The sequence below is a fragment of the Callorhinus ursinus genome, unplaced genomic scaffold (assembly GCF_003265705.2).
Source record: "Callorhinus ursinus isolate GAN/ISIS: 27379988/994484 unplaced genomic scaffold, GSC_fseal_2.0 scaffold13, whole genome shotgun sequence".
Classification (NCBI taxonomy): domain Eukaryota; kingdom Metazoa; phylum Chordata; class Mammalia; order Carnivora; family Otariidae; genus Callorhinus; species Callorhinus ursinus.
Genome location: NW_027397075.1, coordinates 32585768 through 32611811, shown reverse-complemented (window position 1 = coordinate 32611811; position 26044 = coordinate 32585768). Strand labels below are relative to the sequence as shown.

At 35.8% G+C, this 26044-nt stretch overlaps 1 protein-coding gene across 5 annotated transcripts in view; it reads right to left on the bottom strand.

Moving 5' to 3' along the window:
• Nucleotides 1–26044, bottom strand: part of RABGAP1L (RAB GTPase activating protein 1 like) — a 762700-nt gene that overhangs the window by 465608 nt on the left and 271048 nt on the right. The window lies entirely within an intron of this gene.

Below are 26044 nucleotides of genomic sequence, written 5' to 3'. Positions count from 1 at the left end.
ATAGAGGTTAAGTAACATGGTCATGGTCAAAAGCTAATAAGCAGTAGATCCCAAACACAAATTCCTGTTATTTCATATTATACATTGCCTCTCTATCCAACAGCCTCAAGAAACAAGAAGCACTCGAAACTGTTACTTGTCAATGTCAGGAAGATTTTTAAGAGGCACTAAGAAGGGAGTAAAGCAACAGTATCTTGACATTTTCTGTGGGATTCTCTTTGGTTAATCAATGTGCTTCTATTATGCTGGGTTTTATGGTGAGGGGTAGATATGGAATGACAATCTAGTTGAAGAAATAGGACTTTCTCACATAAACTAACAGTTTATTAAAAATTAAAATATCAACAAATACAAAATGATACTTCATAGACCAAATTCATAATTTCCAAGAAAAGTATTAAATAAATTTATTCATTTTAATGTAACATGTATTAGCTACCTAATATATGCTAAAATGAACTTAGGCACTGGGGATCTAAAATTATTTTTAAAAAATAAACCCTGAGGTTAGAGACTATAAGAGAGAGAGCACTAATGTTTAAGTATAAAACAAAAAGATAAGCATTGCATGATCTCTGTACACAAAATGACACATGAACAGTTATTTCCATCAAGTCTCACAAAGAAGAAATGAGCTCAAAGAAGGTCAAGAAAAAGTTTAGTAATGCTTTTGAGAAATGACAGATTTGGATTCCATGGACATTCTTTTTCTCATCTATAAAACAATGGAGTTAGGAGATCAGTAATCGCCAAAAACCTGTCATATTCTATGCATAAACCTCCAGGGGATGAATGACTGCAGGACTGAAACCTGCCAATTAGAGCACCTGAGCCAGTGTGTGTGTGTGTGTGTGTGTGTGTGTGTGTGTGTGTGTGTGTGTGTGTGTGTGTGTGTGTGTGTGTGTAGATTTTGTTGGCTTTTCTTTTAAGATTTTTATTTATTTATTTGACAGAGAGACACAGAGAGAGAGGGAACACACGCAGGGGGAGTGGGAGAGTGAGAAGCAGGTTTCCCGTGGAGCAGGGAGCCCGATGCAGGGCTTGATCCCAGGACCCTGGGATCATGACCTGAGCCGAAGGCAGACGCTTAACGACTGAGCCACCCAGGCGCCCTGGAGATTTTGTTGGCTTTAAGAGAAAGTTTGGAAACTTTAAAAATTCTATCATCATGTAATTATATACAACAAATTATGCTCACCTCAAGGCACATCTAGTCTGCCAGAAAACTATCTCTATCAGCTGCTAAGGCATCTCTGAGGTAAGAGCTCATCCCAAGGAAATAAAAGGCCATACATGCTACAGAAAGGGAAAACACTGTCAGGGCATCTTGTCCTCTGGATGCCCTTGAGCCTACGCGGTTCTACCTCCCACTTCTAACTGGGACTTGCCCTAGAGCTCTGGACAGCAGATGCTATACCAAAACAAGAGAACAAGATGCTGCTTGAAAAATCTCTCTGAGACACTTGGAGTGTAAGACAGGAAACATTTAGGATCTATGTCATACATTCTAACAAATCTATTTTTTGGGGGGTGGGAAGAGCTGGTTTTTCCTAAGATACTACAGAATGCAGTGTGCTTCTGCAGAGCTCCAGAGAAAGCAACACACATCTGCCATAGGAGGAATTCTGCACACTAGCAGGGTTCACAGAGGTCCTGTGTTGTCAAGAGACAGTGCTCTCAGCACAAACATCAAACGGCAATGACCTCCCAGGAGGCAGAGGTGAACATCACCAAACTGCTATGACTGCAAAAGCATGAGAGTCAAGGCAGGAGAGAAAGAAAGGTAGATGGGACCAACTAGTTCTTGAGTATACAAGCAGTGGGGAGAACATTCATAGGGAGGAACCATAAAAATACCAAAAACCATTTGAATACCCCATACCATGATTTTGCCCCTGTTATGGTTAGGAAACATTGTTGGAAAATATAACAAGGAGACATGACTGGCCAACTTTGTTTATTGTACTTGAGTTTTTGGAGGCAGTAAATTTTCTAGTATTATTTCTATTGCAGGGAGTTCAGTTCTCAGCACTATTTTGAAAATCATGAAAAATTACTTGTCTGCAATTATTTGAAAAGATTCCATAGAGTGAAACAAACAACATGAATGGTGCTCTCCTGATTCATGACAAAAATCAGAGATCAGGCCAAATCCTCTTTAATGTAGCTATTATATTATATACCATATATGAAAAAGGGCTAATATTCCTACTATATAATGAACTCTTGGCAAATTGATAAGAAACAATCTAACGGAAATAGAAAGTACACATACATTTAGTAATATAATGTGGAAGAGTTCTTTAACTCAAAATTTATTATAAAGTGGCCATACCTCTTTGACTTGTCTAGGTATTTATTACTAAAGGTATCAGAAAATTGTTCTTACTATATAAGAGAATGTAACCTAAAATGCTGCTCCATGGTTTGACCTTAAAAGTGTGGTTAACATTTCACTGCATTCAGAATTGTTTTCACTTCCTAACACTTGTCAAAACTATCCTTATGTGTTGCCAACTGAAGATAATGACTAGAATTTAAATGTTATGCATAAACTTCGTTAATAAAAAGAGACTGACATATGTGTAACTTTCTCTTTCTCGTTTAAAATATCCCTGTGAAAAAAGAGTTAATATAGCAAGACAGAGACTGCTATCCTTAGAAAGGACTGCTTGCAAGGTTGGCCATTTGCTGGCATCTGGGAACTTGAATTTTGGGAGGGTTCCCAGCATTCCCTAACTGGTAAGTGTGGCCTACTGTACCTCAACTCTGTGCACAAACAATGTTTAGCATTGGTACATGCTAAACAAAGGGTGTCTATGTAACTAACACTTGATAAAAACCCTGGACTTCAAGGCTCAGGTGAGCTTCTCCGGCAGACAACATTTTGCATATGCTTTCACGACATGATACTGGAAGAATAAAGCTTGTCTGTGCAACTCAACTAGGAGAGAACTCTTGGAGGCTTGTACCTGATTTCCTCCAAACTTTGCCTCATGTGCCTTTTTTGCTTTGCTAATTTTGCTTTGTATCCCTTTTATTGTAATAAATCACAGCCATGAATATGACTATAGGCTGAGTCCTGTGAGTCCTTTAAGCAAATCACCAAAACCGCAATGGTCTTGGGAACACTCAACACAATTACTCCCAAAGCACTTCTCCCCATTTTGGGAAAAGTGGATAAATATTCCATTTTAAGACTCATCAACTTTGCCTCCTATATGTTGTTAGCCACCAGGTCCTATAGATTCTTTTCTCATAATATCACTTTCTTTTCATTTCCACGGTACCCATCTCTTTGATTTCCTTCCAGTCACCACTCCCCTTATCACCTCAAGCTCAGATTATACAATGGTCTCTCTCAGTCTGCTGTGGCTGGCATAACAAATTAGTACAGACTGGTGGCTTAACCAACAAAAATTTATTTCTCACAGTTCTGGAGGCTGGAAGTCCAAGATCAAGCTGCTGGCCAATTCAGTTTCTGGTGAGAGCTCTCTTCCTGGCTTGCAGATGGCTGACGTCTTGCTGTGTCCTCACATGAGAGAGAGAACACTCTGGTATCTCTTCCTCTTCTTATAAGAGTATCAGCCCTATCATATCAGGGTACCACACTTACGACCTCACTTAACCTCAGCACTGCTTCACAAGCATATCCAAATACAGTCATACTGAGTGTTAGAAATTCAACATTTGAATGGGGGGGTGGTTCGGAGGTGGACCAGAAACACCAGTTCATAACAGTCTCCTATCTGGTCTCCACCTCCCGAAATAAATTCCGCAATCTGCAGCCAGTTTCCCAGGAGACTGTAATCAGAAATGAGTCTCCATGGCTCAAAGTCTACTAAGGAGAAATCTCCAAAATCTATGGTGTACAGAACAAGTACTTTAACCTGGTTACCACAGAGCCAAATCTAACACCTGAATGCGGTTTGCTTTAGAGATCAAGAAATCAGAGCAATTTATGTCAGCACCTAGTTCTGATGTGGATATGTTCAAGTCCTCTAAAAAATATAATTGCTGGGGCACCTGGGTGGCTCAGTTGTTAAGCATCTGCCTTCGGCTCAGGTCCTGATCCCAGGGTCAAGCCCTGCATCCAGCTCCTTGCTCAGCAGGAAGCCTGCTTCTCCCTCTCCCACTCCCCCTGCTTGTGTTCCCTCTCTCGCTCTATCTCTGTCAAATAAATAAATAAAATCTTTAAATAAATAAATAAAATTGCCTACTATCAAATTCTAATACCCACTCTTCTAAGATGCTAATTTAGCAAAATTTCTAATATATAAAGAAATTACCACTTTCCTAAATAAATGACTCCCTAACAGATATACTGGGTATATAAAAGCAAGCTGAATATTTTTACCTTCCTTCCCTACTAGAGAAGGTGAATGTTGTCTTAATATCACCTTTTATCTGCAGTTTGAGTCACATCATAGGCTTACAATAAATTTTTAAACTGAACTAGAAAGAATATCAATTCTCCAAGACAATTAATATATCATTAATGCAACAATCACTTAACAAGGAGTTTATGCAAGAAGACAGGTAAGTGCTAATATGACTGAATTTAAACACACACAAAAAACTACATACAGGGGCGCCTGGGTGGCTCAGTCATAAAACGTCTGCCTTCGGCTCAGATCATGGTCGCAGGGTCCTGGGATTGAGCCCCGCATCGGGCTCCCTGCTCCGCGGGAAGCCTGCTTTTCCCTCTCCCACTTCCCCTGCTTGTGTTCCCTCTCTCGCTGTGTCTCTCTGTCAAATAAATAAAATCTTAAAAAAAAAAAAACTACATACAAGAATAGAAATTTAAAATCCTAGGAGATCCTTCCCAAAGAAATCCATGCAAAGTGGCTGAAATGCCCTTGTATTGAATCAGTATCAATACATCAGGATATTTTTTTCTAAATATCTGCTATGTATAAGCCACTGTACTAATTAGTTCAGGGGATACAAAAAAGCTTAATACACAGTGTCAGCCCTCTTAACTCTTGCCTAGGAAAATGAGACAAATGTACAGGCAATAGCCAACTTTTGAGACTAATTAACTTGGCAAGGGCACAATGCCAATGAAGTCATGGATTTAATCTGCTTATGTTAACTGGTGTGCTCTATCCTCTAAATGCTGCATTGTAGAATGCCCCTGAATTCAAGGAGGGCCAGGCATTACAACATGGATGTAAAACTAAAAATTCATCATTACTTCTGGAAAATTAGTTCGGTATCACCATCTTTGTTTATAAAAGGTAGCATTACCATGTACTTTGCTGATACAAATAAGTTTAAACAGATTGTACATGTGTAAATTTATTTATTTATTTTAACTGAGCTTTTGATGCATTAGAAAGAAAGAGTGCCTTTCTTAAGCCCCAAAATTCAGAATCATTTTCTGGTTGATACTAGAGAGGTAAGAAGAAGATGGATCAATATAGGAAATGGTACCTGCTCTGTGAGATGGGGTAGCCCTGAGCCAGGACGGTTAGGTAGGTCCCTGCCAAATGCAGCAGTGGTCCTGTACGACTGGTAAAAGAATGAAGGTGGGCTGCAGAGAAGACTTGATCACACCTGAGACCGAGAATCGTACAGTATGGTTGGAAAACGGTTTGGTTCTGACTCACACTGACACAATCAAGGTCTTAAAACTGATTCATCTGGGACTTAAAAGTGGGGCTAGGGAACTTCCAGTGAGGGATGCTTTGTGCAGAGCCTCCAAGATCCAGTCTCTCCCCAGGGCAGAGACATTTCCAGCAAAGGTTAATACAATGATTCTCAATCTTCTGAGGGCAGAGAGAAATTACCTGCAGACCCTGTCAAAAACTCAGGTCCCAGGGGCGCCTTGGTATCTCAGTTGGTTGAGCATCCAACTCTCGATTTCGATTCAGGTCATGATCTCCGAGTCCTGAGATGGAGCGTACTTGGAATTCTCTCTCCCTCTTCCCCTGCCCCTCTCCCCACTCATGTAAGCATGTGCCCGTGCTTTCTCTCTCTCTCTCTCTCTCTCTCAAAACAAAACAAAGCAAAAAAACTCGGGTTCCAGAAACCAACATTCCAGGTATTCTGATTTAGTGGGTCTAAGGTAGTTTCTGGGACTCACTGCCGGTGAATATGATGTAAATTGTTGAGACTACACTTCTTAGAAATCCTGGATTAGTGACTTAGAAAAATTAATTCATGTCAGAGAAAAGACCTGATTTACTAGAAAGCAGTAAAGATATCCTTGCTAGAAAGATACAGGCAGTGGCGCCTGGGTGGCTCAGTTGGTTAAGCTCTGCCTTCAGCTCAGGTTATGATCCCAGGACCGTGGGATCGAGCCCCACATCGGGCTCCCTGCTCCACAGGGAGCCTGCTTCTCCCTGCTCCTGCTCTCTCTCGCTATTTCTCTCTCTCAAATAAATAAAATCTTAAAAAAGAAAGAAAGAAAGATACAGGCAGCAACATGAAACTTTCTCATATTTGGTAACCAAAATAATATCCCTCATCACCAATGTTTTCCTATACAATTATATATATACACACTAAGATTTGAGCCTGTTATCTAGGACAGTAAATCAAAGCAGCACTTACCTGACATTCAGCAATTTATGAAAAGCTGTTTAACAGTCACAGCTGTATTTTTCTCATTTCAGGTAAAAAGACATGAGTATAAACACCCACAAGCATGTGTTTAGTACAGTTACCCCAAGTAAGGATACTCCATTCTTAGCTTTTGTGTAAAACACTTTGCTAATAGCATCTAGAAATTTAGGAGAAAGAAAACATAAATTCTTAGAAGTTTTCAAGCAAAGCCCCCAAATTATTAGCATAATCTATTCAAAGGCAAAAATATTCCCCTCATTTTTAGTATAACACTCATCCATAAAGCCAAGATAGTGTTACAAATACTTATTATACACCTACCATGTGTGGAGTATTATTTTGGATGATAGGAATACAGTGGTGAATGTAACAAAGTCCCTGCCCCCCACAGAACTTAAGGTTCTAGAAGAAGATTTTTGGAATGATTTTACACATATATATGTCAATGTCTAGTCTATCTTCTCTTTTTAAATTTTTTCTTTAGATTCTTTAAGGTAATAATGTCCAATATTAGCCTAAAGAACTAACCACTACTTGAAATTCACTGATAAATTCACTGATATTTACACAAAAATATCTGTCCACTCCAACATATGGAACTTTTAAAATTTCACATTTGTTTAAAACAGAATTAGATAGTGACCATGTTTTATGCTATAACACTGCATGATTAAAAAATCACTGTAGAATATGAGTCCACCACTGGCCAAGATCAAACAGGATGAATCCTTATTTAAAAAAAAAAACACACTTTAAATACACACAATTTTGTCAATTATACCTCAATAAAGCTGGAAAAATTATAAAATTAGAATATTAGATAATAAAGGTGATTTCTATTTGCACTTTAATATTCTAAGGTAATTTTTCTGTAAATATGGCTGAGAGAAACATGAAATAAACTATTATAAGCTTTGATAAACCACACACACATGCAGAATTACTTAACACAAAATCAGCCTACCTGCACTTATTTTTTTATGTATAAAACTCTCTTCCAGAAGTTTAGTATAAGTCATTAGGAACCCTCCATGGTAACTAAAGAGATGCCCTTCATAGTAAGTCATGTACAGAAAAGGAATTCTAAAATTTCTATTCATTTATCCTTATTCACATATATCAAGTTTGTGTAACCATTAGATTACAGAAACACAAAGAAACTTTTAAAATACAATGTATTATAGAGAAGTAAAAAAAGGCAAAAATTGATCTTAAGTCACAAAGTATTTCAGATACAAAAATACTAAAATAACCTCCTTACAATACATCCCTCATCCATACAATACATATGACTGTTACGTAGCTAGAAAATATAACTCATGACCAAAAAGGTCTCTTCCAACCCTAAGATTCCATGATTTTATAATATTGCTAAAATGCTCAAGTTTTCCTATGTAGGGGAAATGTGCCAATTTTAGTCACGACCTCATCAGTTCTCTAACTTCACAAATCTCCTCTATAGCAACCCTTTATTGGTTTCCCAATGCCCAGTGAAAGAAGAGTGGGTCAGTTTGATATACATGTCAGTATAATGTTAATAGCCAAATAGTAGGGGAGAGGGGGAGGCAGCATATATTGGAGTGGAAAGGACATGGTTTTAGTATCAGACAAAACTGGATTCAACGTCTAGAGATGCCACCACTTAGTGGATGTGAGATGAAGTAGGGATTTCAATTCTGATGCTCAGTTTCCTCTGCTGTGAAATGAAGTTACTAAAAGGGACAAAATAATACACATGAAGACATTTTCATGGTGCTTATCATACAGTACTTGTGTGACATCATCTCTCTTCCCACTCTAGACAATTTTATTCTCTGTCCTACCAGAGACCTAAGAACCATGATTAAGTGAACCAGCCCAGCAATACTTCCAGCATCCTATGCCCAGGTCTCATTTTTTACTAGGCTCAAAGATAAACCAAGGTAGCTATTAAAAGTTCAGTATTAATATCAACTCCTTGAGAAATGCGGACTACCAAAAAGAATAAATGACTAGAGAGAAGACAAAGTTTAGGCTTTCTAAGAAAGTATGAATTTCAGAGATGCTAAGTTTGATGCTTCATCTAGTAAAATTCTAGACAGATGGCTTATAATACTTAAAAAACAAAGATGTTCCACGTTGCCCATCCCTAAGAAGAAATGGTAAAAATCTGGCTATGTGTATATTTGTGTATGTGCACATGCACTTAAAGGGTTTTAGATCAAGAAAGCCCAAGATAGAATATATTTAATTTCTTCAGGACTGACAAGAATGACTCCAGCTGGTGCTGCTAATATTTATCAGGATCTTCTATATGCCAGGCACTATGACAGGTGATTTATATTATCTCATACAGCCGCATGAAGCAGGTACAATTATTAGGAAACCAAGGGTCAAAGAGGTTAGGTAACATGCCCAGTATTACACAGATAACAAGAGACAGGAGAGACAATTAAAATCCAAATCAGTTTGACTCTGGAATGCAGGCTGAACAACTATACTTCACTTTCTTTAGAAAACATCTCATGAAATTATTTGAAATGATTGAAAATTAAGAGGGGGGGAAGAAAACTAGGTATTAACACTAGATAAAATGGGAACCAGATATTAGGTAGAGCTAGAGACAGATATATAGCCATATTCAAAATGTGCTAATTAAATAAAGCAAAATCCATTTGAAGGAGACTTTTGCTAAGTTCTGTTCTTGGTACTCTTCTATTTAAGTCATTATTTCTGACTTGAAAGACAACAGAGAGGGTAAGCTTTTCAAATCTATAACATGATTCAAAAAGATCACATAAAATTAGAAGGAAGGGCCACTAAGTGAGATTAAATTTTATAGGAGTGACTGTAAAACCCTGCAATAAAGGTCAAGAAATTGATTTTCCAAGTTCAGAATAGAAAAGATCTGGTTGAAAAATAGTTCAAAAACAACAGACTTGAAAAAGTTCACTACAAAGCTAGGGTAACACTGCTGTTCAAACAGATAAGCCTGAGACTGCACTAATGGAAGCACATTGCCTAGATACAGCAACTACTAGTCTTGTTGTACTATGAAAGCTCATATTAAGCCAGAGAATACTATGCCTAAGTTCAACAGTTACCCTAAAGTTATAAATTTCTGTGTCTTCCTTTTTAATAGTGGCCTTAACTGATATGATAGTCCAAATAGCTCTATCTCACCTATAATTAAGAAGCCTCCACCTTCCTATGTACAGAGAGAACATTAACAGGTCAGAAGTCCATTGTTACAGGGATTTGAAAAGTGCTAAAGCCCAAGTATGTTGTTGTAGTGGACCAACCAAGATGATGGGATATTTGAAAACCAAATTAAATAGAGAAGTAGCCTCCCATCCCCATGCCCTCCCTATCCTATAACCGTTTAATTTTCTTCATGGCATTTATTAAAATCTAAAGTTATCTTATTTTTTACTTGTTGGGTGTCTTAATTTAAAATACTTTTTGTTTACCTCTATTTTGACATAAGCCTTATGAGAAAAGAGAGCTAACCATTTGTGTTTATCACCATATTCCAAGTATTTCAAGTAGTGACTTATACATAAGAGGTGCTCAATAAATAGTTACTGAATGAACTAAATGAGCAAAGTGTGGGGAAATAAAGATGCTCAATCTGGGAAGAGAAGGAAGATATAAAAGCAATTTGCATATATCAGAAGAGTCATGTCAAAAAGGGAGATGACTTATTTCTCTTTTTCTCCTGAGAGAAAAAGGATCAAAATAGTGGACATTTCAACAAAGAAGAATTGGATTCACAATTAGGAAGCATCTTCTAAGTCACAGAGCTGTCCAACAATTGAAGAGGCCACCTTACTAGTTATGAAAGGATTCTTAGGGATAAAGGCTGTGTCCATAAATTATCAGTTAACCTAAAACTCCTATGACTCAAAGTACAGTAAGAATATAATAAAACTAGGGATGCTCAGCTGGCTCAGTTGGAAGAGTGAGCAACTCTTGATCTCAGGGTCGTGAGTTTGAGCCCCATGCTGGGTGTACAGATTATTTAAATAAATAAATATTTTTTTAAAGAATCTGATAAAACTATACAAGAAGACTGAAACAAGTGATCAAAGTGGTTACTCAGAAAAGGTATCTTAAAAGGCAGTAGAGAGAATCAGTACCAAAAAAAAGAATCAGTACATATTGGATTTTGAATGAAATGAAATGGGAAGAGAAGGAGAAGAAAAAAGGTCTGGTGGTCATTTTTCAATGAGCATTTATTAAATTAAAATTTAAAAATATAACTTTTTAAAAAAATAAAAAATAAATTTAAGAAATGAGCGTTAGTTAAATACACAGATGGTGAGCTGGAAATCTAGGAAAATACTGGTACCAGTGAAAGTAACAAGAAAACAAAACAGAAATGGTCAGTTGAAGCTGGCAGTAATGAATTGCCCATATAACTCTTTGGGTTTCAATTTTTATGAGAAATTCAGAACAGGAAGGCTGGATACATTTGACTGAGTACAGATACAAGGCCAGATTTAGACAGCTCCATTTCAGATCATTAGTAAAAGGATGGTAGTTCAATCCCTGAGAATGGATGAGCTTTCTGTGGAAATATTCAAAGAAAACAGTAAATTAGGGATGGGGAGAGCATCACAAAATTGTATCTCTGTAAGGATCATTTTTAAATGTCATCCAATCATTCATTTGTCCTTGGGCAGAACTGCACTTAAATAAAAACTCCAAAGGTCATTATCTTTCATCTTCTTAAAAATTTCCACTGAAAGGCATTCTTAAAAATCCCCTGCAAAATATATTCCAAATGTTAAAGATATATGTATTAAAATCTTTCTATATTTTAAATGTAGTTTCAGAATACAAATGATAAAATTTCTTAGAGTAAATGGTATCAAATAATCAAATATTAAATTATATTTGATTTGTTAAATGGACAAGCAGAAGGACTTACAGTTTTTTCCTGGCCTTTTAAAAATGTATAATTCAATATATAGTATAAGCTTAGAAAAAAACATATTTTTTTAGACAAGTCCAAAATATCTATTTGTATTACATCAAATGAAGTACTTCTCACACAGTGAAAAAAGTTTTCTGCCCTGATGTTCTAAAATAAACAGTATCTTTCTGCATCAACTTAAATAGGACATCATAGGTCATGAAATTTAAATTATGAAGATTTAGTTGTTTCTTTTCCAAATTGTGATTTGTTGTTATTACTAATTCTCTTCTCAACCTTACACAATCATAAACATAAAACATTTATTTTAAAATAAATATAAAAATTAGAGAAAAATTAGGTTCTATAAGTTGTATAGCACCTTTACAATTGAGCCATTTGGAAGTCTGGAATCTACAAAATCAGTAAATATTTTATAATGAGTAATCAAGAGGAAAAAGGAGATACAAATGTTAAATTTTTTTTATAAAAAAGATTTTATTTCTTTATTTATTTGACAGAGAGAGACACAGTGAGAGAGGGAACACAAGCAGGGGGAGTGGGAAGAGAAGAAGGCTTCCCCCTGAGCAGGGAGCCTGATGCAGGGCTCAGTAGTCCCAGGGCCTGGGATCATGACCTGAGCTGAAGCAGATGCTTAACAACCGCCCCAATATTCTTATCAAATTATATAACTGAAACTGTTGTTTAGAAGAAATCAACATAAGTGGTAAAGTATTTCAGATGAAAGGTCTACTGGTTATATGTAAAAATGACAAGTCTAACCTCATCAAAAAGTACCATGTTCAAAGTTATTTCTATGAGCATGAAAAGAATTGAATGACTCCCCTTGGTATATATTCTAAGAAACTATATCCCACCAAGATCCTAAAAAACCTACACTATACATATATTCTAGCAAATGTCAACATAACATAATATATAGAAAAGAGTTAATATAGTAGGCCTGAGACTGTCTATCCATGGAACTGCCTCCTTGCAAGGCTGGCCCTTGGTTGGCTTCTGGGAATGTGGCTGATAAACAGTTTCCCACCATGATATAAAACTTTACCTAAATGACCATGCCTGGACTGTTTGTGCAAACAAAATGGTTGATGCTAAATATCTGCCTTCTTTCTGGAAGTCTGAAATTTTGGCTGGCACAAGGCAGAGGGTGCCTACATGACCAGTCTCCAATAAAATCCTAGAGCGCTGAATCTCTAATGAGCTTCACTGGTACACGATAATTTGTGCATGTTGTCACAGCTCACTGGAGGAATGAAGTGTGTGCTGTGATCTACTGGGAGAAGACTCACAAATGCTTCTGTCTGGTTCCCTCTGCTAGTTTTACTTTGTATCCTTTTGCTGTAATAAATCTTAGCCATGAGTACAACCATATGCTAAATCTTATAAGTCCTTCCAACAAATCACCAAACCTGGGAGTAGTTTTGGGGACCCATGACCAATATAGTTTGAGACTGTTTGATTTTTAAATATCAATTATCCGGAGTTACACATTAAAAATGTTCATCACATCTGCAGACGGCAAAAGTTTAATGAATACATTGGAAGATACAATGAAGTTTTTAAAAGGCTGGAACAACTGAGCCAAAATCTAACGAGATGAAATTTAAAGGAGATAAAGATAAAATTGTGCTTTTAAAAAACCCACAAACTATTGTACATGTAAGAAGAAGGAACATATAATTAAGCAGGTTGAAAAAGACTTAAGGGTTTATTGAAAATAAACTCAATATGTTAAGTGATAAAATATAACTACCAAAGGTACCTAATTTCTGTGCTGAATAAATAGCAGTATGTTATATAAATGAAGGAAGAATGAAAACCCCATTGTCTTTTGTTAATGGTCATATCACATACAGAACATTATATTCAGCTCGGAGCACCATTTAAAGAAGGATGTATTGGAGCACATTCAGGGAAAAGCTGGTGATGAGCTTCAAAACAGTATTTTACGAGTAATGAATGGTTCTAGAGTAAGAGAAGACTTTTCTAAGAAACAACAGTTCTACTAATGGATACAGAAGGTTCTTGGGCAAACTAGAAATTTTAATTTTTTTTAAAAAAGATTTAATTTATTTGAGAGAGAGAGCGTGTGCAAGCACATGAGCACAAATGGGGGCAGAGGGGCAGAGAGAGAGGGAGAAGCAGGCTCCCCAATGAGCAGAGAGCCCAATGTGGGGCTCAATCCCAGGACCCCGGGATTATGACCTGAGCTGAAGGCAGACACTTAACTGACTGAGCCACCCAGGTGCCCCTAATTCTTTCTATATAATTATGGTGGGAAGAAATCAGAAAGAGATTCATTTCAGCTGAATATAATAAAAGTTATCACAAATCCAAAGCTACTGCAAAGTACATTCATCCTCCTTAAAAACACATATTCAAAGCCTTTAAGTCTACTGAATGCTGACCGTGGAAGGAAGAATTAAATTAGAGTGGATACCTATATTAAATGATACCTGTATTAAATAATCTTTCAACTCTTATAATATACTCTTTTCCATAGCTTCCCCATTTACACTCTACTAGAAGGGCAGAGAGGGCAAAGATTTTGAAGTAATCTTCAGTCCAACCATGTCATCAACTGAGTTGGGCAGGAAAAGGGGAGAGACCCAAAAATACAGTTAATCTGGACAATTTCATTCCATTCCACTAAAAAATACATGACTTACTATATAGAGAGTACTTTACACTCAGCACAACAAATAATCATTATATACAAAACACTCTGAAGAAACAGATGTAAAAAACACAATGAGGAGAAAAGACTTATAAGCATCCTCTGCTACTTAGACATCCACCCCAGGTTTGACTTCTCCAAAGTGAAAAAAGCCACTCAATTGCTTACCACAAACTATACCCATGGTTTTTAGGGAAATCCTTAGTATCAAAACTAGGCCTGGGGTTCTCAGCCCTTAAGAGCTGAAGTCTTGATGTCCACATACATTCCAAGGACACAGGGTTCGAAAGTCTCCAATTATAAAAAGATCCTCCCCTAAAATGAGAGAGGCCAGTAGGGTTATTACTGCTAGAGGATGAAGAGTACAATGGAAAAAATGTTCTAAATCTTTCTCAAACTCCACTATATAAGTGGTCATTTAGCACACACAGCATACAAAGAAAGAGGCAATGCTGATAATAGCACCAACAATGGGAAAACAGCATTGACAGAATTCAGTGTTTTGTCTTAACAAAGCAGAAGCACAAAGTAAACGGTAAGCTAATAAAAGTGAGAAGATGATCTGAGCTCAAATATTTGAAATAAAGAATTTGGACACTTTGGTTTAAATGTGGCTGAGCAGACCCATCCTAGTTACTTTTTTTAAGTAGAGAAGAAAAATACCATAAAAAACCTCATTAACAAAGCAACCTCTAATAGGGACCAGGAGGCAATAAAGTGAAAAATTAATTACCTTAATTTACTTGTTAATGTAGAATTGCTGCTGGCAAGTTTGTAGTGAAACAACCTAGTTTGATAGTTATTGGTGTGAAGAAAAACTGGCTCACTCCCTTTGAAAAGCAACTGGCAATATATGCAAATAATCTTAAAATATCTTACACAGTTTGACTCAGTATTTCTCTTTCTTAAAAACTGTAGGAAAATAATACTAAATACAGACGACGTTTCACTTGAATATAAAGATGCTTGTTAAGAGTATGCAATAACGTGGAATAATGCTTAAGATGAATAAATAAATAAATACATTTAAAAATCCTTATCATAGATCTGCACCTCGGTGGCCCCGTCGGTTAAGTGGCCGACTCTTGATTTTGGCTCAGGTCATGATCTCAGGGTCGTCGGATCCAGCCCTGCACTGGGCCCCCTTTGTCCCTCTCCCTCTGCTCCTCCCCCCGATTCTCACTTTTCCTCTCTAAAATAAATAAATAAAATCTTTAAAAAAAAAAAGCACAGTGGATTAAAAAAAATCCTTCACAGTGAAAAAATCCTAATCCATGGTGAAAAAATGGAATGGAGGAAAAAAAAAACTGAAAAGTTGCTCTAATTATATACAAATAATGGAATTATGGGTGATTTATTCTCTTTTTTGTCCTTTTATGTATTCCCTGTATTTCCTTAAGAAGATGACTTCTTTAAAAATTAAAAATAAAACCTAAAATAAACCTTGAGGATGAAAAGGGGAAATTAATTACATAAAAGGGATAAGAATTAAGAGGCAGAATTATGGAAAGGCAAGTTGCTGAATATATGAAGAAATACAGACCATATCCTAACACTCAAATTAACTCTGTAGGAAATCCCTGAGGTCTTCTTTTAGGAACCTGCCATCCACTGACTCCTCTGGAAAAGGCAAGAAGACCCAATGATCCTTTGGAGAGCTTTCACTTAAAATCAAACTAATGGAAACCTGATAATTTGCTGTTATTATTATTCAGCTTTATGTGAAATTATCCTATTCATTTAAAAAATTATTTATTTTTAATTCCACTATAATTAACATACAGTGTTGTTAGTTTTGGGTGTACCATATAGTGATTAAAAAATTCTAAACATTATTTAGTGCTCATCACAGGCTAAGTGTGCTCTTTCACCCCTTTGCCTTTCACCCATCCCCCCACCCGCCTCCTTTCTGGTAACCACCAGTTTGTTCTCTATATTTAAGAGTCTGGTTTTGTTTTTGTTTTTTTTCTTTATTCATTTGGTTTCTTTAGTATTTATATTAAGTTTTTAATTTTAATTTCAGTATAGTTAACATATGGTCTTTTTTTTTTTAAGATTTATTTATTTTGGAGAGAGAGAAAGAGAAAGCATGTGCAAGCAGGGGCAGAAGGCAGAGGGAGAGAGAGAGAGAAACCCAAGCAGACTCCATACTGAGCACGGCGCTCAATCCCATGACCCTGAGCATCACAACTTTAGCCAAAACCGAGAGTCAGACGCTCAACTGACTGTGCCACCCAGGTGCCCCAACATATAGTCTTATATTAGTTTCAGGTATACAATATAGTGATTCAACAATTGTATACATTACTCAGTGCTCATCATGATTAAGTGTACTCTCTAATCTCCCTCACTAACTTCCCTTGTAACTATCAGTTTGTTCTCTATAGTTAAGAGTCTGTTTATTGGTTTGCCTTTTCTCTTTGCTTGTTTGTTTTTATCTTAAGTTCCACATGAGTGAAATCATATGGTATCTGTCTTTCTCTGTTTATTTCACTTAGCATTTTACCCTCTAGATCCATCCATGTTGTTGCCAATGGCAAGATATCATTCTTTTTTATGGCCAAGTAATATTCCTATTCATTTTTGATAGAAAATATATGACAAATAAATTATTGAGGTGTTCAGCTAGACTATACAGATTCAAATAATGGCTCTCCTACCTCAGTGACTTGGAACAGTACCTAATGCATAAAAAGCATATATAAGTGTTTGTTTTTATTCTTATCGAAGAAGTATATCTTCAACATAAATGTTGAGATCATTCATTCATTTTCTAGCCCAGCTGACTAAACTTGAGAAAAGCCAAAACTTTCTGATATCTTAGTTTAAAACACCATTAGTTGGATCTAGCATTTTATCCACATGTTAGAAATTTTCCTGATGTCTGGATGAATCAGGTTGAAACTAGCACTCATCCTTATGGGCTCCCTAGCAATTATAAAAGTACAATATTCTATTACTATGTGCATACCATATAAAAAGTATTTATAATGTCTTATACTAGATGTCAGGAAATTTTTTTCTGAAAGGGTCAGACAGTAAATATTTTAGGTTTTGTAAGACATTCAATCTCTGTCACAATAACTTAACCCTGCCATTATGGTACAAAAGCAGTCACAGGCAACATATAAATGAATGGGCACAGCTATGTTTCAATAAAACTTTATTAACAATAGTAGGCAGTGGGCTTTAATTTGTCAACTCCTATCTTATACTATAGTTATCCATATGTAGTCCATGTATCTCCTAATAGTCTATATGCTCTTGGAGAACTGAAAATTTGTTTTACTTATAAATCTCATCATCTTGCATAGAATTTAGTATAGTCCCTCAAATATAGTAACAACCTAATAAAGAATGAATAAATAAATATCAGGTCCACATCATTTGATTAGCTTGAATGACAGACAAGTTAAAACCCACCTGTCATAAAGACAGCCATCATAAAGAGAGATTGACAAATATTAGAAAAAAACAAATCTAAGAAGTAGTGGTCTAGGATGATGCTTGAGTTGATAGAATGTGTCCCATGTGCAATCCCTCAAGTTCTATCGACCCATGTTAATGTTTTTGTCCTAGTCTCAAAGCTTATACTTTACATCTAAACTATTTTACTCTAATCAGATTTAACCCCATATAAAAGAACATTTTCTTTGTAATATACTGCATCTCGAAGTTTCCCCATAATGTTTTTGTATTGTGTTGAATATTGAACACTGCCCTTCCTTTCACTTTAATAACTTCTCAAATATCCCAAGGTATCCTCTGAGACTTCAGAATCTAAACATGTGGCCAAATATTTAGGTCAGTTCATCTTTTTAATTGCACCGGTCCAGGGCGCCTGGGAGGCTCAGTCGATTAAGCATCTGACTGGCTCAGGTCATGATCTTGGGGTCCTGGGATCAAGCCCTGCATGAAGGAGTCCGCTTGCCTCTCACCCTGCTCATGCTCTAATAAACAAATAAATGCACCTGTCCCTTTAATTCCTCAATCTATTGTACTGTTCCTAAGAGTTTTCCGCAAACTCTCCCTCAAATCCTGGAAATTAGATGATCTGCCCTCTTGCTTGCTTCCCACAATTCAATAAGTTATTCTTTGGACCTAGGACCAGGAGTATTACAAACCACAATTTATACTCTGCACATAAAACACAATCCATAAATATTCATTGTCCTAATTTGTCGATATGGAATGCAAATTAAGATTTCAAAAATTTGTATTATGCAATGACTTACCTTGTAAGTCATTTTAATTAGTACTATAAATTAAGTAGTAACAATCAATCACAGAAATTTTAAATTTGTAAGAGAATAAACTTTTCAAATAACTGAGTTGAATTTATTTACTTCAATTGCTGCATATACTAGAAACTAAGGAAATGTTCCATCTAAGCACATTTATAAGACAATCCTGTGTTAGACTAAATTGAGTTTCTTTAATTTTTCTGTAACCATTTTTATTTCACTGAAATAAAACTGAATCATATATTAGAAGGGTTTTATTTAAAATGTCACTGATTCATGGGATGCCTGAGTGGGTCAGTCAGTTAAGCATCCAACTCTTGTTTTCGACTCAGGTTGTGATCTCAGGGTCATAGGACAGAGCCACGCACTGGGCTCCACGCTCAGCGCAAAGTCTGGTTGAGATTCTCTCTCCCTCTGCCCCTCCCACTTGCACGTGTTCTCTCTCTCAAATAAATAAATAAATCTTTAAAAATAAAATAAAATAAAACATCATTGATTCAGACTGATCTCTGATTTCCTGGGTATTATTTTATATACTAAACACAAAACATATATAAAACACTATAGCCAGAAATGTCAAAACCTTTTCCACCATAATGCTTCAGAAAAACCCATCCTATGATGACTTCAACCATACTGCAAATCCATTACAAAGAACATTCAGAATATGGGGTGCCTGGGTGGCTCAGTCATTAAGCATCTGCCTTCGGCTCAGGTCATGATCCTAGGGTCCTGGGATCGAGCCCTGCATTGGGCTCCCTGCTCCGCGGGAAGCCTGCTTCTCCCTCTCCCACTCTCCCTGCTTGTGTTCCTGCTCTCGCTATCTCTCTCTCTCTCTCTGTCAAATAAATAAATAAAATCTTAAAAAAAAAAAAAGAACATTCAGAATATAAAATGCATGGCTATGACATGTTTACTTTTCAAAAGTAGTTTTACGTAAAGATAGTGTGATTTTTGACAGTTCTTCATCATTCCAGTGCTTTAAATATACAGCTAATGTTATTCAATTCAGTCTATATATCTCTTAATATATTTAGCAGCTGACTGTTGTGGGGTTTTTTTGTTTTTTGTCTTTCTGGTTGTTTTTTATTATTTTATTTATTTATTTGACAAAGAGGGAGAGAGAGAGGGATCACAAATAGGCAGAGTGGCAGGCAGAGGGACAAGGAGAAGCAGGCTCCCTGCTGAGCAGAGAGCCCCATGCGGGGCTCAATCCCAGGACCCTGGGATCATGACCTGAGCTGAAGGCAGACACCTAACTGACTGAGCCACCCAGGTGCCCCTGACTGTTGTGTTTTTAAAAAAATGTAAATTTTCATTACCCTCTATGGACTAGAAATTGTTTTAAGAAATATCAAAACAATGAGCAGTGCTAATAATACATCTTATTGACATTTTCTACGATCTCAAAATCTCATCTGCAACATACAGTTAATTTTAAGGTCATTATTCCTACTTCGTAAGTTAAAAGTTAAAATTTCACATAGAATTTTTCCTGTATCAACTAAATTAATTCATTTTCTACTCAAGGAAGAAGGGTCAGGTCATTCGACCACCAGCCATCCATAAATACATTATTCAAGAGCCTTATCACAGACAAAGATATATGCTCACTAGTATGTCTGTCTTGCTATACGATCTTGTTAGTGTCACTTAAAAATCTTATCTCAGATTTCTATATGTGAAATGAGATAGTGCTTACTCACAGAAGCTTTTAGAATACATCTAATTCATAATGTCAAAGGTATTACACATGTTCAAAAGCATTTTAAGTTTTTTTCAAATTTTAACTTGAAGTCTTTTCTAACAATTTCTTAATCCTCAGATTTGACAGGAGAGGCACATACTTGTCTCCATTTTCCTTGTGGTACACCGAATCATTTGACTATATCCCATCATGGTAATCTTGCTCAAGAACATTGCTTCAAATCCTAATGTTTTCTATAGAAGATGTATACCTTTAATTATTGCAAAAGTGATTAAACACGCTACAATGACTGCACATCAAAAATGCCGGGATTTTTTACCCTAAATTTGTAATGTGGTAAAAGCATTAAAACAACCCCCTGCCCCCCCCACCACTCCCACACACACACCTTTATTTGTCTCTATACTACCAATGGATGTCCTGGACTTCAAAATTTACAAAAGTAAATCCCAATATAGTCCTCTAATAAATATTAAGTCTGTTCAATTGTGTTAAATCACATTTAGAAAAAAGGCTGATACATGAAATTGATGACTGAAATAACAGAAACCATCACAAGACCTTTTTAGTAACATGACATCACAAATACAAATCTTCAAACTCTTCCAGATTTCTTTCCAAATAAAAATACCTAGAAATCCAGTAAAGTTTTAAGATCTTGGAGATGTAATACATTTTTTAAAAAATTACCTTGGGACAAGAGAAGTAGCGAGTGAGAGAAAACTAATCCTTGGGATGTTATGTTTTCCTCAAAATCTATTTGAAAAGAGAAAAATATCAAATGTCTATCTCACTGTAATTTTTAATTTCAATACAAATTACATTTAAACCTAGGTATACATGATACAGAGGTTATTTTCTTAGGAACAGGAAACTATGATCTATTTTAAAATTGATAACTTCAAGCAATTCCAAAAACCAAAATTTGAATCCTTTCCTTGCCAAAATAATAAATATAAGAAAAATCCAAATATAATTTAATTTAAATTAGATTTAAATATATTAAAACATTAAACAAGGATTTTCAGGATTTTTTACCTCCTTTTTCAGAAATTCTTTTAATCTTCCCCAATCTGTCACTTACAATATCAATTTTACCAATTTAATATTTTTAATTATAAAATTCCTGAAAGAGTAAACAAAATAACGTGAAGAGGCTATTAGTATAAAATGTACAACCTAACAATATCTATTTTAAACTCGAAACTCTCTTAGGAACATAAGTAAAGTAAATGTTTTACAGTTGTATTTTACAGAGTTTATACATGAACAACTGTTTGCGTCTCGTATAACCTCAGACAAGTGCACTGATCATTTCTCTTTTTTTTTAAGATTTTTTATTTATTTGAGAGAGAGAATGAGATAGAGAGAGAGCATGAGAGGGGAGAGGGTCAGAGGGAGAAGCAGACTCCCTGCTGAGCAGGGAGTCCGATGTGGGACTCGATCCCGGGACTCCAGAATCATGACCTGAGCCGAAGGCAGTCGCTTAACCAACTGAGCCACCCAGGCGCCCTGCACTGGTCATTTCTTGCTGCAATGCATTCATTGCATTAGTCCACACTGCATTCAAAGATACATTTGTATTCATTGTGTTGAAGCAAAAATAACTCAAGAATATCTAATATTGCATCAAATTTCTCAGAAAATTTTCTCTGAAGTAAATATTACAGAAATCAGAAAACTATATGGACTATCTTAAAGAAATGGAAAGATATTCCATGCTCATGGATTAGAAAAACAAATATTGTTAAAATGCCTACACTACCCAAAGCAATCTTTGCACTTAATGAAATCCCTATCAAAATACCAAGAGCATTTTTCACAGAACAAACAATTCTAAAATTTGCATGGAAACACAAAACACCCTGAATAGCCAAAGCAATCTTGAGAAAGAAAAGTAAAGCTGGAGGCATCACAATTCTGGACTTCTAGTTATATTACAAAACTGTGTTAATCAAAAAAGTACAGTATAGGCACAAAAATAGACACAGATCAACATTACAGAATAGAAAACCCAGAAATGAATCCACAACTATATGGTCAATTAATCTCCAACAAAGCAGGAAAGAATAGCCAATGGGAAAAAGACAGTCTCTTCAACAAATGGTGTTGGGAAAACTGGACAGCAATATGCAAAAGAATGAAACTGGACCACTTTCTTACACCATACACAAAAGTAAACTCAAAATGGATTAAAAACCAAATATGAAACCTGAAACCATAAAAATCCTAGAAGAGAACACAGGCAGTAATGTCTCTGACACTGGCCGCAGCAACTTTTTCCAGCTAGATCCCCAAGGCAAGGGAAATAAAAATAAAAATAAATTATTGGAACTACATCAAAATAAAAAGCTTCTACACAGCAAAGGAAACAATCAACAAAATTAAAAGACAACCTGGAATGGAAGAAGATATTTGCAAATGACATATCTCATAAGGGGTTAGTATCCAAAATATATAAAGAACTAATACAACACCCAAAAAACAAATAATCCAGTTAAAAATGGGCAAATGACATGAACAGATATTTCTCCAAAGAAGACATCCAGATGGCTAACAGACACATGAGAAGATCTTCATCATCACTTACCATCAGGGAAATGCAAATCAAAACTACAATGAGCTATCACCTCACACCTGTCAGAAAGGCTAAAATCAGTAACACAAAAAACAACAGATGTTGGTAAGAATGTCAAGAAAAAGAAAACTTCTTACACTATTGGTGAGAAGGCAAACTGGTGCAGCAACTATGGAAAACAGTATGGAGGTTCCTCAAAAAGTTAAAAATAGAACTACCTTATGATCCAGCAATTGCACTACTGGGTATTTACCCAAATAATGCAAAAACAATTCAAAAGGATACATGCACCCCTGTTTATAGCAGCATTATTTACAATAGTCAAGATACAGAAGCAGCCCAAGTGTCCACTGATTGGTGAACGTATAAAGGAGATGTGATATATATATAATGGAATATTATTCAGTCATAAAAAAGAATGAAATCTTGTCATTTGCAAGAACATGGATGAAGCTAGAGAGTATAATGCTACACGAAATAAGTCAGAGAAAGACAAATACCATATGATCTCACTCATATGCAGAATTTAAGAAAATAACAAATAAGCAAAGGGGGAAAATGAGAGAGACAAATCAAAAAACAGACTCTTAATTATAGAGAACTGATGGTTACACAGAAGAGGAGGGTGGAGACTGGGTTAAGTACGTGATGGGGGTTAAGGAGTGTACCTGTGATGAGCACTGGATGAAGTATGGAACTGTTGAATCACTATATTGTACACCTGAAACTAATATAACACTTTATGTTAAGTAGCTGGAATTAAAAACTTAAAAAAAACTATATAGACTATCTTCAAAAGAAAGTAATATTGAGACATAATTGGATAATGTTACTTGAAGAATCAACAAAAACTGTTTTGTGAAATGTCAAAATATTTTTTTATTTTTTTTAAAGATTTATTTATTTATTTGAGAGAGAGAGAGAGAGAGAGCACACATGAGCAGGAGAAGGGACAGAGGGAGAGGGAAAGGAAGAATCTCAAGCAGACTCCATGCTGAGTGCAGAGCCTGATGTGGGCTCAATCTCAAAACCTGAACCAAAATCAAGGGTCTGATGTTTAACCCCAGGCGCCCCTCAAAATATTTTTAAAATAGCATTCTTTTTTTTTCAAAATTCTTTTTAAAGATTTTTATTTATTCATTTGAAAGAGCGAGAGAACACAAATGGTGAGGGAGGGGCAGAGGGAGAGGGAGAAGCAGACTCCCCACTGAGCAGGGAGTCCAACTTGGGGCTTGATTCCAGGACCCCGGGATCACTACCTAGGCCAAAGGCAGACACAACCAACTGAGCCACCCAGGTACCCCTCAGTGTTCTTTTTAATAAAATAATTTTCTTTTTCTGATTATAAAAGAAGTAAATGTTATTGTAAAAAAATTAAACAGAACATGAATAAAGAAGACTCAATCACTTCACTTTTAATATTTTAAAACACAACCATTTATACTATTAAACAAGGTTATGAATATTTTAAATTATAAAGCAGAACTAGCACTGGATAAAACTCATTTACAAGAAACACTGAAAAGGGAATCTGGTTGTTTTGTTTTGTTTTTCTTTTCTAGTCATTTCGTTTTCCTCAATGTCTATATATTTGGTTATAGAGTATGCCACTTTCTACACAGTCTTCTTAATCCAAAAAAAGGTTTTGTTCAGGGAGAAGAGCAACTGTTGGAATCTACACATCAGAATATCACATCAACTCAGTACACTGTACTCAGTACAACTCAGTACAACTTAGTTCCTATGCATTGTGATGGCCCAACCTGAACATGTTATACTAGCAAATTCCCCACATCTTAACCTCCTTTATTTATCACACAATTATATCTTTTTCATATCTAATGATTAGTTTCCAGGGTGGAGAGAGATAGAGGAAAGTCCTTTAAAGCAACAACTTCATTTATTTCTAAACTCATAAATCAGTGCTATATGTACAAGGAACCTGTTGGTTAATCTTTGTTTCTTCCAGGTAACATGTATGTAACAAAATACATACAGTAAGTGTGTAAATTCCATTTCAGTAAGTGAAGAAAAATAAAATAAAAAGACAAATGGCAAAACAATCCCGAACAATCCATTCCTACTACTGCCAACCTGACAAAAGAAAAATGTTTAAGCATATTTTAATACAACCAGGTGAGGAGGTAAGTCAATCTCAGAATCATCCCAACAACTGCTTGCTAGTTTATCCTTAATTTCAAATGTCCTCATGAATAATATTCCTGGAAAATGAGCTTTCAGAAATCATGGAAGTTTTCTATATTTAAAAACAACTGAATTTAAGCCAAAATCTGAGTTTAAACAGATAGGGGGAAAAAATGCCATTTTAGGAAACTCTTAAATTCAATGGATTAATTCTGTTATAAAATGTAACTTTCTTAAATTGGAATTAGTGATCTTTAAATTGTGATGGCAACAAATATGGCAGCCACAGTGAAAAGGAGCTACCACATTCTGAACGTTTTCTATGTGCCAGGAGCCATGCCGAGCACACAGACTACATTATCTTGTTTAGTCCTCAAATCCAGCCTAACAGGAGGGTACAAGTCTCTGGATTTTACTGATGAGAAAAATGAGGACTTGCTATCTTACCTAGGGACAAACAGCTTCTGCAGGCCAGGATTTCAGTCCAGGTTTCATACACTGGTGGGTTATAAAGACTTCCAACACTACATAACTTTAGAAATGACTCCACAGATAACAGAACCTCCAGTAACAGACTACAATGTTATTGTTTGGCTGTCACTTATAGCCAAGTTGGATAATTACCATCAAATACAATATAATGATGAGAATAATGGTTATGCTTTCTATTCTTAAAACACATTAATCTAAAAAAGAGTAGTTTCAAAATAAGTATTATCTTATTATATAAACACACATTAAAATATGTCAAAAGGAAGTTAAGTGGCTTGCCTTCGAGTTGCATGTTAAACATTATAATAAATGAAAAATCTAAACCTAGAACTTGCCTTACAGAGGTTCCCCTTGCAGCCTAGAGTAAAGCTTTCCTTCTCTACTCTCTTTCATCAAAAAAAATTTTTTCTGTAGGAAATCTACAGAGATCTGAAAAAACTATTCAACAAAAACTTAACAAAAGTGAATAAAGGCAATGTCAAGGAAATGCTATGTCCTAGGGTTTCTGTTTGATTATAGACTAAACTGGCAAGTTTGGGCTTACCAGATTGGTGTTTTAATAAAAGAAATTTGTAAGATCAAGGAAAAAGATATCACAAGACATGGAAAGGACTAAAGCAAAAGATTTAGGCGAGGAAAAAGAAATAAAACTCAGAGAAATTTTGTAAACACAAGGTACAGACAGAGGTACAAAGGTGTGAAGGCTTTT